The sequence below is a fragment of the Sander lucioperca genome, chromosome 2 (genome assembly GCF_008315115.2).
Source record: "Sander lucioperca isolate FBNREF2018 chromosome 2, SLUC_FBN_1.2, whole genome shotgun sequence".
Taxonomy (NCBI): Eukaryota; Metazoa; Chordata; class Actinopteri; order Perciformes; family Percidae; genus Sander; species Sander lucioperca.
Genome location: NC_050174.1, coordinates 29968876 through 29982966, shown reverse-complemented (window position 1 = coordinate 29982966; position 14091 = coordinate 29968876). Strand labels below are relative to the sequence as shown.

Below are 14091 nucleotides of genomic sequence, written 5' to 3'. Positions count from 1 at the left end.
CACATGTCGGCTGCATTCTCCTTCAGTAAAGAAACCTAATTGTGCTCCAGGATTTCCTCATTATTATTACAACTACAGATTATGTGAGTGGTGTTATTTGTTGCAAATTAATGCTAACATGTTTAGTGTAAACAAACACTATGTTTCTCAGGAAGGACTCTGTGACAAATGACTCAATGACACTAATCTATGTGACCCAATGGTGCAAATGGCGGTAAGTACTTTACGTCTACTCCACTGCACAACTTTTTGATAATTTTCATAAAATGATAACAAATTAATAAATTAATGATAACAAATTAATGTGTGAATTATTTGAAAATTGAGTAAAAGCATTCTAAAGTCTGCTCTGACAATGAAACGACATTTACGGGTAAATCATGGTTGCTGTGGTAACTGTATGAATCCAGACAGAGAACTGATTAATCTTTTTGTATTAACTGATTTTTTTGCAGCGTGCACAGCCAAAGCAGCAGTCCATCCCACTGGTAGGTGGCCAAGTGGACCCAGCCTGTGTGAACATTTGCATGACAGTGTCTCTAATTGTGTGAGCTCCTACTAATGAGGGGTGAGCTCGCCAAAATGTTTCCACGAGATGGCTTTGGCTTGGAAGATGGTTTGCAAAGGTTTTTTGACAAACTCTTGGGGGAACAATGATCATTTGATAACAACATCTGTGATTTCACTGATGACTGTTTGTCCTTTGTGAGCTGAAAGAACAGACTGCCAGCTCCTTTCTGCTCAGCAAGTGGCATTCTCAGTTCATGTGGTTGAGGGGACCATATTTCCTGAAGCAATAATGTCTGTTCAGGTAAGTTGAAAGACCAGTGATGTGGGTATATGACACTTACTTTTTTATTTAAAAAATCTGCTCAATGTCCATGTAGAGATAAAAAAGGACATAAATTAATGTTCCCAATCCCATTGCCTTCCTGGAAGTGCAAAAGATTTACATTCATACCAGTATTTAGAGTAAATCTTCACTGAAACCCTCAGCTCTGCTTGATGTGATGTACTTATTCATCTGATGACACGCCCTCTAAACTCAGATGAACTTTGACAATCTAAAATTACAATAAATATAAAAAGTGCAAAGACAGCCTCATGATGCCCCAAGCTTTTGCTCGTAGTATGAGATTAATATGAGATCCAAGCCTCCTCCCATTAGGTGAACTTCACAAACTTTTAGCCTTTTTGACAAGTACTCCCCTGTCACATTCATCTATCCATCCACAGCTGTCTTTGTTAATTATCTTCTTGGTGTTTTATTGGCGGGGGCCAACAGACTTATCGCCACTAGATGTTACAGCTAATGAACTGCCACCTGCTTTACTGGAGGGGAATGTAGTAAACACATAAAAAAGGCTCAGTGGTTATGTCTATCGCCAACCTTTTTAAAACATTTTTTGGTTGAAAAATATGTGATATTTAGGGGGACATATTAAACAGGAAGAGAGCGGAAGACAAAGGTAAAATACTGGAGAATCCCAGAAACAACAGGAGGGTTGACAGGAATGTTCATTTCTCCACCGTCAGTAGCCCCAGTGGACCATGATGCAATGCAAACGGTGTGGCTGCAACCACAAATGCCCCAGGGTTCATTAACTATTCATATCCTCAAGCATTAACATTTTATTGTAACAGACAGTTGTTTTTTCATTCTGTGGGAGAAGTGGTTAGGCTAATAACAATAATTCACAGCTCTTCATCACAAGCTAAATCTTACACATGCTCTGCTGATGCCATTCAAGCATCTGGATATGGATTTTCACTATCAAAACAAAGTGCTTCACTTAAAAACAAACAAACAAATCAATAAATGAGGAGAAGTTGTCTCCTGTTGCCTCTCAGTGCCCATTGGGTGTAAACTGCGGTCTCCCATTGTTCACCTCCCTGTGGATTGGTGGTGGGAGCAGCATGAAGGGTTACAACGTGCTGCATGTCGGCATATTGACTCCGCTAATGTTTCTACTCAGACATGTTGTTCCATGGCTGCATCCTTTCTGTTTTAATTAAAGGATGGGTTCACAAACCCATGGTGTACAACTACTAAAACCCATATTTACGTGCTGTGATCATTCCTCCCTTCCTAAAGTACTTTCAGTGTAAGTGATGCAGGACAAAATGTAGTGGGTATCTTTTATATTTGTTATTTTGTCAAATTATCTATTTTTGTTTCCTCAGACAGTGTTTCCATGGTGAGCTACATTACACTGGAGGGATAGTGACACAAAGTGGTAATTTGGTACTATAAACACTGTAATTGTGAAAGACACCCTCTTGATTTGTCAAACTCAGACAGCTAAAGGCTAATATTACAGTAGAGGTTCCCTGTGGACCCACTCTTGGGTTGTTTTTTGATGCAATTTAGATCTTATTTTAGGATGAAATCTTTTACATGATTGTATTAAACATTTATATTTCTCCTCTTTATTTTTGATGTTGTGGCACATATTGTGTTATTTTTTTTTACGTTGTTTGTCTGTGTATCATTGTTACTTCTGCCTATCTTCTCCAGGGAACTCCAGGGAAAGTTTTTGTCTCAGCACCGACAGCAAAGCTTTCCTGGTTAAATAAAGACTGCATAGAAAAAAAAAGTCTATCTGGAACGCCTTCATAACCGAAGGATTACAGCATGCCACCTAACTGCCAGGTTTGATTCTAGCCGGGGACCTTTGTTATCTATGTCATACCCACCCCCCCTCTCTCTCCACCTGTTTCCAGTCTGTCTCTTTACTATCAACTGCCAAATAAAGACAAAAATCCACATTGCATGTAACCATTGTTGCCACATCATTTAAATGATTATATTCCAATTTGAAGCAGCTCCTAACTACACAAATATGAACATTAAAATTCTAACTTTGTCCTGAGCATCTAGCATCTTTTCACCTGCAAATTAACATAGCCATGCTTACTGGGAAACGACCAATGCTGTCACTTTTAACTCATTGTAAACCTTGGCTCATTCCAGTTCAATAGTGTGGATGTAAACACCGGGCGTGAATGACAGCTGTGTTGTAAATTCTCTGTGCATGACTACACACCACTAGAGCTGGTGCTTTCCCAACCAGTTTTATAATTCAGCCTGCATCCCTTCCCCCACAGCATATAGCTCCTCTTTAATTAGTGGAGCTGTGATGAGGCATGCCACTGTATCTAAGTGTGTTATGAAGCTGTGAGTCGTTCTGTAGAAGTAGTGATGATGACCCTGTGACACTCTTCAAAATCTTCTTCTTTTAGAAAAACATTTTGTAATTTTGTATTATTTGATTTAAGGAGACCGTATTTAAATGAAAGGGATTTAGGTTGATTATCAAATTGTCCACACAAAAATGCATACAATATAATACAAAATGGCTTCATAAATGAAGAAAAACTGCTTTTTAATTAAATGGTTATGAATCATTAATGCAATAGGTCTACACTAGATTTGTAATCAGACATATTGATACCAAACAGCATGAATTCCCCAGGTTTGAAATGTAATGAGAGTAAAATTAGTTTGATTAAGGTTGCATTTGTTATGCTCACCAGGGTGCTGGTTTTTGATTTAGGCTGCCAAGATTTAGTGATAATGAATGACATGCTACACAATAACCTGAGGCATGCAGAAAATGATATGACTAATATTGATTATGCAACATTGTCACAGTTAGTATTCAACGGTGTATTCAGAGGTTCAAAGCGCATTACCAGATATTAACATAAATGATTGATGATAACTGACTATAAGATAATGGTTCAAATTAAAGAGTATAAAAGATATAGACTCACAAAGAGACCTTTGTTTGTTTGTTTAAACCTTATTTTGAACAGGTAAAAAAAGATAAAAACAAAATAACAATAAAATATAATGAACAATAAACTCAATAAATAAATGCTCATAAACACAAATTAAATCTTACATACGAAAAGGAGTGGGAGGAAGTAGGCTATACAATACACTTATTTATTTCTACCCCTTTTCTTCAACGCTTCTACTACTATTGCAGTCACTCTGAGAGTCCTGGCATCCGGTTGCCCTCGAACTCGTCCATGCTTCCTGTTTCCGCTTTGTCGTGTGCCGCTGAAAAAAATAGAGTGGTGCACGACTTCTGGTCGCGCACTTTAAATCCTGGCGTGGCAGCGAGATCTATGTCATTTTGACATCACATTGGCGCGCGACAGGTCGGGAACGGTGACTGTAAAGAGGCCTTTAGCCGGGTAAAATTAAAAGGGCACTCTAAATAAAGCTCTATTGCGCTATCAGAGCGCGATGGACACACGTACCTTTTGTGAGTTTGATTTAATGTTCATATAATGTCAAGTGCAGTTACAAATAGCCAAAACATCTGTTTTTGTCACTGGGATACTGGGTAGGACTAGCTTAATGTTTTGGTAAAATAAATGAATAAATCATGCTGCATTTTCTTGGTTTTTCATTATTTGGACAGGTAATGTTAGCAGACATTAAAACAACCTGGGGCCTGTTTCACAAAACCAAGATAAGGGATTAAGCCGGGATTTATCAGTTATCCTGGATTTATATATTCTGCTTTTGTGAAACAGACCCCTGATCTCACAGCCGTGGCAACGTCTTAATCTTCATCTGAATCATTGTTTTTTATTAATAATAATGTTTTATATATACTCTAAATATTACTATATGAAATAAAAAATGTTTACTTTTTCTACACCTTACACAAAGAAGTTTTAAAACTAGAAAACTACCGCCCATTGCATGACGTTATTAAACCAGCGAATCTGTGTGTCCACCACGAAAAAGAATCCTCATTGACTTTACATTGGCATTGTTTTCCATGGTGGCCACATGTAATTTTCACACATTCCGTGCCACCACCACGTAATGCAGCGTTAAGAGTTTGTGATCATTTCACGTAATTCTGTGAGATCAGGTTGCATTAAAGCTAGCTAACATTGACCAACGTTAGCTGTAACATTAACTGTGACAATATGCTCTCAATACATATGTTGCCTAACTTTAGCCCTGCTGTGGAGCTGGAAGGGTCAGCTTTAAGTTATATTCTTTTAGTTAACTTGATAATTGAACAGGGGCAACTACAATGCAGAGTGAGTGAGTTAGTTAACAGTGCACCTGAAGTTATTGGATGCCCTTACATCCTAAAATATATGTTGATTGTAACATGATTTAAAGCATTATTTTAAATGCTAACTGACAAATGCCCACCTTTCTCAATCAGATCTAGCTAACATGTAGCTGAAGAGATGCATTGACCAGCATGGTCACACAAGTGGTGAGTACACCTTTGATACCTGTTTACTGCTTATCATACTTGTATTTGAAGAATTACTGTAAGCTGTTACAGTACATCAGATAGGTATACCCCTAAAAGGGTGTAGTATGTGAACTTAACTTATTTTGTTGAGGTGACAGCAGAACATTACTTTTTTTTTTTTTTTTTAAGATTCTTTTTTGGGCATTTTTAGGCCTTTATTGACAGGACAGCTGAAGAAATGAAAGGGGAGAGAAAGGGGGGAATGACATGCAGCAAAGGGCCGCAGGTCTGAGTCAAACCCGGGCCCGCTGCATCGAGGAGTAAACCTCTATATATGGGCGCCCGCTCTACCAACTGAGCTATCCGGGCGCCCAGCAGAACATTACTAGTTAGTCACGAATCAGTAAAATACCCTTCATTTTAAATATGCAACAGTTTCTGCACATCCTGCAAAACTTGACGTGTGACTGACTTGAACATCTCACATTTACCAACAAAACGTACAGCGAAAGACCGTGCAAAACATTTCAGACCATCCTGCCAACCTGTATACATTTTAACATTAATGTACGCATAACGTTTTTTCTCTCTAAAGTCGCTGAAAGCGGCTGCTGTTTCAATGCTGTCGGCTCTCTGCAGTGGGCAGGGCTGCTCAGTTCCCCCCGCGACTGACACGCGCACACACACGCAAACACAATCACACACGGTGGATGCAGGAAAAACCGGAGATGAGACGACACGATAGAGCTTAGATCGGCCCAAAAAATCAAGCCCGAACCTGCCCGAGCCCGAGCACGTTGCGTCCGAGACCGGCCTGGCCCGACACATTAACTGTAATTATGAGCCCGAGCCCGATTTAAACCCCACAATTTTTTAATACGTGGGCCGTTATAACTGACGTTCTCAACTACAATTCAGAGTTGTTTGAACTGCAGAAATCTGTTTAGAATAATGCAACAAGGACGAAGCCTGTAAACTGCGCTGTTTGTTTAGAATGGAACGGATCGCAAATGGATCCGAATGAAGAAAAGTAAAAAAAAAAAAAAGAAACAATGATGAACAACATATTGTTGTCACTGCCCACGACTTGTTTAAACTGCTTCCATACCTCCGACTTTCCTCCACACTTGCTCAAAGTTAATTCTCCTGTTTTTCTTTTTTTCTTTACATCTTCAAGCTCGACCCGAGGTCCGGTCGGGCTCGGGCTTGGGCCGAGAATCTAAACTCTACGACACGATGACCTAAATTGAGGACAGCTATGCTCGTTATTGTAAGTGCAATGATAAGTTAAAGTCTAATAAGTGCTTTATCAAACCAAATGTGTGTCCCAGGCCAGGATAAATAATTAACTAACAATGTAAAGATCAACAAGCCTCTGACACATATGTTCAGATTTGATTCATTCAATAAATTATTTTTTTTTTTCCTAAATCCACCAGCCATTTTCATATTATACCAACATTTGCAGCTTCCTGAGCCTTTTTGGTAAATTTCCTTTTTATTTTTAAAGAACTATCAAAGAACTATATATAGTTGTCTCCCGCAACTTCACTGCAACAAACATACAAAAGACATCGAAACTTTATCGCAACTTTTTAGAAAAGCTCCCGCGAAATCAGGCATTTTGGGCCGCAACAATCTCAAAAAAAGGATGCGAAATCCTGAAGGGACTGCCTAATGCAACCCTGTGAAAGAGCCCTGGAATTAAATGAGATGTTTTCTCCTCTATTTAGATGAGCTGCGCGCTGATTGGTTGGTTTACAACGAGGCAATGCTGCTGCACATAAGGACAGAGGGGAGGGGCTGCTCCTCTGCAGCTCAGACGCAGACAGAACAGAAGAGAGAGCTGATTTGGCGGTCACAGGAGAGAAATACCTCGCATGCTCGACAATACTGACGTCTTTTCTACAGAAAGTCGCCAGATTTGTCGCTAGTCGCTTTTGTGAAAACAAAAAGTCGCTAAGGGGGTCTGAAAAGTCACTAAATCTAGCGACAAAGTCTCTAAGTTGGCAACACTGTCACAGTGCGCAGGCAGATAGAAAGGGGAGAAGGGGCAGGGTGCGGGGCCGGTGTAGGTAGGAGAGATAGTGGCAGCGCCGCCGGAGCAGGAATGGCTGGAGCAGCCGAGGCCCGAAAAAATATCCCCGGCTGGCTTCAAACTTACTTTCTGCTCCGACACATTTAAACTCATCAACTAATGTTACTGTACCAAGCACCAGAGACACAGTTTAGTTACAGTTTACTCATCCTCCAGTGTGTCGCGCACACACAAACACACCAATGCAAAGATTCGACACTTTCATTACAACTAGTGTTGTTGTAACGTTACCCTTAAGACTTAAAAAAGCTCTACTTCCAGACAAGGATTCACAACTCGTGCTGTAGCTAGTTCAGTGTCTGTCCAGTGAAGCCCTCAAGCACACAGACAGAGAGCAGCAGCAGCAGCAGCAGCTCCAGCAGCACATTACCCATATAACTATTATCAGACCGGCCCTCGCGACCTCGAAACACTACCGGCCCACCGGGAAAAGTCCTGACTCTTCCGATTGCCACCCTGCTACTGGTTAAGTGTATTATTTACATTGCAATATAAATGAAAACATAACTTAATTTATTAATATCAGGGAACATGCCTGCCACACTCGCAGTTACCCGGTAACTGAACCACTAACTACCGCTTACCTGGAGCACCACGACCAGCAGCCCGCGATGAAATGTGAAAAGTGTCAGCATTTCCTGTACAGCCTGGAACACTGCATTTACGACCGTGGTTCATTTTCAATATCCTTGAAAAACTTCCAAACTTTCTTCTTTGTAATTACCCTGGAAGTGCAAAGCTAGCAGCTAGTGTGTGAGATCTGCATGACCTACTTTCAGAAGACCAGCTGGTCTCAGACCAGTGGTCTGTATGTAAATTTGGAGGAGTGACAAAGGCTTTCAGCTGCAGTTTGAAATTGTGAGATTTGCATAGGAAAGGGATGTCAATGGGACTTTGAGGTTCTCTGTATGACCATTTCACCCAACAAACTTTTGTTATTCAACTATGACAAGGTAAACTCGGTTTTGCATTCTATCACCCCCTTAAGAGAGCAATCCATTCTTGTTGACAGTTTGCATTCTCAAGGCCATAGTGAAAATTCACTGTAGACTGTAATTTTGAGAAAATGACTGGAATGCAAAATACGATAAAGAAGGAGAAAGCTGACAAATGTGGAATAGAGAAGATTAATGGACTGAGAAAGAAAGACAGAATGAACATCACAGTCTGTGAGGGAAAATACAAATGCATCTGCTGTGTATTTATAGTGAGGTGAACATCTGGGCACATTACAGCCATTTATATTTCACTGCTATTCTTTGCATGCTTATCTCATTTAATCATTGTCTCGTTGCTTAGATGTGGATTGAATGGCATTTACAGTAGTGTTTATCACCTTATCTAAGGGCCTTTTCACACCTAAAAGTCTGAACCAAGGTTCATGTTTTTGTTACATTGTATACATTTGATTGGTTAGTTTTGGTTTCACACTTAATAAATGCAAGCATAACATAACAACTACATCCTGTCGTCAGCACACACAGTACGTGAGCTGCATCTCGCGATAATTGTAATTCATTTATTTGTAGACGGGCTTCCGTGTCCTCTCGTATCCTGTCTCTGGTGTCAATTTTTTCTGACTGCTGCTCTCCCCACAGGAACTTTAGGTCTACTTAAGGAGCTACAGGATTTATTCAGAGACAAGCCAAAACCTACACTGTACATCTACTACCACTTAACAACTAAACTACTAGTTTATTCTCTGCTCCGATAGCCGACAGTTGTCTGATCTGAGCGCATTCACCGTCACTCTCTCTCATGTGCACACTAAGCACTTAGCTATTCCTTAAAGGAGCATCCCCGGTCTTATAACATGACGATAGCCTGCCAGAACATCCTGTATTTAGCCCAAAAGTCCGAACCATCCAAAAATTGCTTTCAAACTAGAAACCGGACCATAGTTCAGTTTGATCTGGACCGAGACTACGTCTTTTGGTCAGACCAAATTCCAGCTGTTGGCGGTTTCACACCTGTCATTTTGATTCGGATCTAACTGAAAAGTCTGAAAGTCCTGACCAAACAAGGCAGGCGTGAAAGCCCCCTAGGCAGTGTTTAATATTGGGTTCATATTGCACCCTTAACTTTACATTTAAGGTTGAAATAATGTTCCTTAATCATGTATAGTGCATATAATGTATAGTTTAAGTATTGTGTTTCTAAATGTGTGATATATACGTGAAAAGAAGAGAAAACTGCAAGGGGTGATATCTGAAGATGCAGAATTAATGTAAATGAAGCAGTGTAAGACTTAAATGTACGTATTTAATTTTCTGCCGCTCTCTCAATCAAAACAATGGATGTAAACGCAGACTTTGGATGAAGTGGCATTATGTAGTTGTCGATTTGTATTGGTAACCTTAGCTAGCTAACATTAGTTGACCAGCTAGCGAGCAAGCAAGCTAAAATTAGCCACTCAGCTAAATCCACAATATCACAATATATTTCAGTCAGTGTCACTTTTTTGATGTTGTCAGCGCCGGGGGAAAAAGGGTTTGTTGTAACGTTACTCAACACCGTTGATAGACTTACTTTACCGGCCGAGGATACGCCTACATCAATGGGATGGCTGCCGGGTGTTGCTGCCAGACTCTCCCCACCTTCACCTTTAGTCCGCAGGACAGTCACCATTTGTCAGTCAATCTTAACTGTAAGGAAGGCCGCTACACACTAAACGGGGGAGAATTTCACCACAACACCGTGGCCAGCCAGACTCGGACACCTGGGGCGATATGGTCTGTTTCCCAGACGGAACATAAAACTTTCTGTTACTGCCGTTAGCATCGTCCCTGCGCTGGAGTTTGTGCTGGCTGGGTTTGGATTGCTGTAAGTTAATAATAATGGCAGGCTGCTGGCTAACTGTGGATGTGTCATGTACTTCTCATCTCCAATCCTATCTGTATTTGTGAGAAGTGGCGCTGTCCTGAGTTGAAAGATTGAGTTAATAGGCGTGTGTGTTCGTGTCGGCCGCTGCCCATTTCCTAAGGTTCTGAAATACATTTTTTGACTACTTTAAAAAAAGCATTAATTTACATCAACTCAATACATACTTACATACTTGTTGTTTTAGTTAATAGTTGTGTAAAGGTAAGTAACCCAAAGAGCAGATACACACACACACACACACACACACACACACACACACGTTCACTTGAAGCTTATTCATTAAATTATTACCATCATTGTAGTAAGTGCGAGTTAAGTTCATTTGTATGTAACCCTGTACATTTTGCCCCAATAAAGCCCTGAAATTATCTTTAATGCAAACGCTTAAACCTAGAATAAAGTGCAATATCTAGTTCGCCACTAGGTGGCAGTGCACAATGAAACGTTCTTCTTCTGCTGTTCCTGGCATTCGTTTTTGCCTTAAAAAAAAGCCTGAAAAACGGGAGCTCGAGCAGAAGTAACTATTACGATTAAAATTGATCTAGAAGCTGAAATATATCCTCGAGGTTGAACTACATTGAACATTACACGACATCTGTTGTAAACAAAGTTATCTCGGTGAGTGAAACTATTATTTTGTGTTGATTAGCTTGAAGCTAAAATAGTGAAATGACTTAAAGGTTTACATTTCAACGTTACAGTGGATTTCAGTGGATTAAAAACCAGTCTGGCTATCGACAATAGCAGTGGATGTTACCCCACAGGTACATTTGTTGTATATTCTACTGTTTAGTACAATGAAAAAATGCATTTTGAAAGGAAATAATTTTGTTTTGAGTCAAGTATGCCAATTTTTAGTTACTATGCTATACTGTACTTTTGTTGGTCCAATTCCATTTTATTGATTTTTATTTTAAGTTGTATTATTGAACACATGGACTTTTAAATGATGAAAAAGGGACATTTAGTTGAACATTAGTTAATTTTCTGCACATTTTTGTGTAGACTGGTTTTTTTTGAGGCTTCTCTGGTCCCGGATCCCTGATGTTATTTCCATTGAGGCTGGATTCTTCTCTGTTCACCCTGGTGCCTGGTTCCTTGGTCCACTGCCTCATCTAACAGCGCTGCAACGGTCACATTGGGTGGTTTGATATGGACGCTAAGTATTGAAGGGGTGTTTGGTCAGTTAAAATATTTGAGTGCACTCAAGGGTAACTATTTTTCTTTGGAAAGATTTTCCTTTTGTTTTTTGTTTCATGAGATCTCAAAAATAATTGTGGCCGATTTGTGAATATTAATGGTAGTGATGTGTGAACTGAACTAAATATTGAATTTTGAATAAGAAAATAAGGAAAATAAGTTTAATAAGAACCTCATTCAAACTTTAATCTGTTGTGCTGTGCTTCATTTGGAGTGGAATCTGTGAGTTTTCTGGCCATATGATTAGTACAAAACCAACCTCCTCATCGAATCTAGATTTAGATAACTCCTACAATGGATTCTTAGCCTGCTTATAAGCACAACTACCACCGTAGGGTTACAGTAGTGGCGAGCCAGCCAGGAGGTTGGTACAGTATGTAAAATAGACTCCACCCCAAAGTTGAAGTACACTAAGATAGCGTTTACTGCAAAATGGATCTTTGCAATCAATTTAATGTGCATGGGCCTAGTTGTCTATATGTCATAGGCATAGACGAAGCCTATTCTGATGATGACATTACAGAGTTCTTTAAAGCTAACGGGGACATTAAGAAAGTAGTCAGAGTTCCCAACGACCCAGAACAACCCCGAGGCCGTGCACTCATTGAATACACAGCAGAGCGAACAATATCCAGACTCGACCCAGTACAACTAGGCAGCCTGCCCAGTCCCAATGATCCAGCAGTTACCTGGTGTGTCAAGACAGTCCGTGAGTTATGTCAAGAAGAACTCGGACGAGAACTTGCTCAGAAATGTTTAGCTGAATTGACCTCTCTTGCTGAAATTAGTAGAGCTGGCTTTTGGGAAGCTTTTCAAAGTGAACTGCAGAATGCCCAGTCCCAGACAGAACTTGCCCCTCCACAAAGCCCAGATACTCAGCTACAGCCTTCTGAAAATCCTGTTGCTGTCTCCACAAATGATAGCAGTGCAGATGGTGATATGCAAACCAACAGTGATATTGCTAATCCATTTGATGCAGTCACTCGCAATATCCCAACTACTGCTACAAGGAATCCATTTCTTGATGAAGGCACAGTTAACCCACGTCATGTCCATAAAGTTATTGTTGAACATTTTATTCGCAGTGACTCCACACCATCTAGCTACAGTCAAAGCAGGATTCGTACATTTTCGGGGCGGCTGCCAAGACCAAATGGAGAAGTTGATTATGATTCCTGGCGTACTCAGGTAGACCTACTTCTTAAGGACGTGTCTGTCTCTGATTCACAGGAAATAAGGAGAATATTGGAGAGTCTCCTCAGCCCAGCAGCGGACATTGTTAAGCCGCTTGGGACAAATGCAACCCCTCAAGCTTACCTTACCCAGCTCGAGTCCGCATTTGGAGTGGTCGAAGATGGAGAGGAGGTGTTCGCTACCTTCCTGGGCTCTAACCAAAACTCAGGTGAAAAACCCTCTGTCTATTTGAGCCGTCTCCAAACTCTCCTCACCAAAGCCGTAACCAGAGGGGGAGTTTCAGCTGCAGAGTCTGACAAGTACTTACTCCGGCAGTTCTGTAGGGGATGCTGGGACCAGAGTCTGATCATTGGCCTGCAGCTCGAACACAGGAGACCCAATCCCCCCTCATTCCCAGAATTGTTGTTGCTTTTGAGAACGGAGGAGGACAGGAGAGCAGCAAAGATGGATCGCATGAAAAAGCACCTTGGAAGCACAAAAGCTGCTGCACATGTTCATTCAGTTATGAGCATGCCAGTATTCGAACCTGAAGCTGCCCCCACTATAACAAAGAAACACGAGACAGATTCTAAACTAGAAAAGGAAGTTGCAGAGTTGAGGAAACAGGTTGCACAGCTAATACAGCAAGGAAAGAAAGGAGAAAGGCATGAGGGAGTGCAGAGCCGTCCAGCCCAAAGTGAACCGCCTGCTAAGACTGAAAGTTTACTCGCGCAAGCTTCCAATAGAGATTCAAACCCCCAATCTCTGACACCACCTAAGCCCTGGTTCTGTTTTAAATGTGGAGGTGATGGCCATATCGCTGCAAAGTGCACTTTTGAACCCAATCCAGGCCTCGTCCGGAAAAGGAATGCAGAGCTCAAAGAAAAGCGAAGCAAATTCTGGGCCAAGCAGGCAGCCAACAAAACATCTTTAAACTTCTAGCGGCTCCTGCCTTGGGATGACCAGGAGCTGAGGACAAAGGATGTCCCATAGCAATGGTTCACAATGAGTGCTCTTCTGAAAGCAGTAGTTCTTCTGGCTGCAAATTGCCACCTGGACTTGTGGGACCTCGTTGCATTTCGAACATCACTGTTGGAGACATGAAATGTGATGCCATTCTCGACACTGGATCCCAAGTAACTACAATTTCAGAGACTTTTCATTCTAAATACATGTCAAACTTACCTGTTCAGTCGATACACAATCTTCTCGAGGTCGAAGGGGCTGGAGGTCAAGCAGTGCCTTACCTGGGGTACGTGGAAGTCCACTTAACCTTCCCTGTCAGGGTTTTGGTATTTGGTTTCCTGTTTTATTTTGTAGTCTGTCTTGTCTGTCTTGTCTTGTCTAATTTACTTCCTGTTTTCTGTTTTCCCGCCTGTTTGATTGTTCTGCCCCGCCCTGATGTGTTCCACCTGTTTGTATCACCTGTCCGTTGTTAGTGTTCATTACCTGGTGTATTTAGTTCCTGTGCTGTTCTTTGTCTGGTGTCGGATCATT

The 14091-nt window shown here is 41.0% G+C and overlaps 1 long non-coding RNA gene across 1 annotated transcript; it reads left to right on the top strand.

Moving 5' to 3' along the window:
• Positions 1-10555: 10555 nt before the first annotated feature.
• LOC116054372 lies at positions 10556-11536 on the top strand. Its single transcript, XR_004106051.2, has 3 exons — positions 10556-10839; positions 10923-10985; positions 11227-11536. It is a non-coding gene; the product is annotated as an uncharacterized LOC116054372 (long non-coding RNA).
• The last annotated feature ends 2555 nt before the right edge of the window (positions 11537-14091 follow it).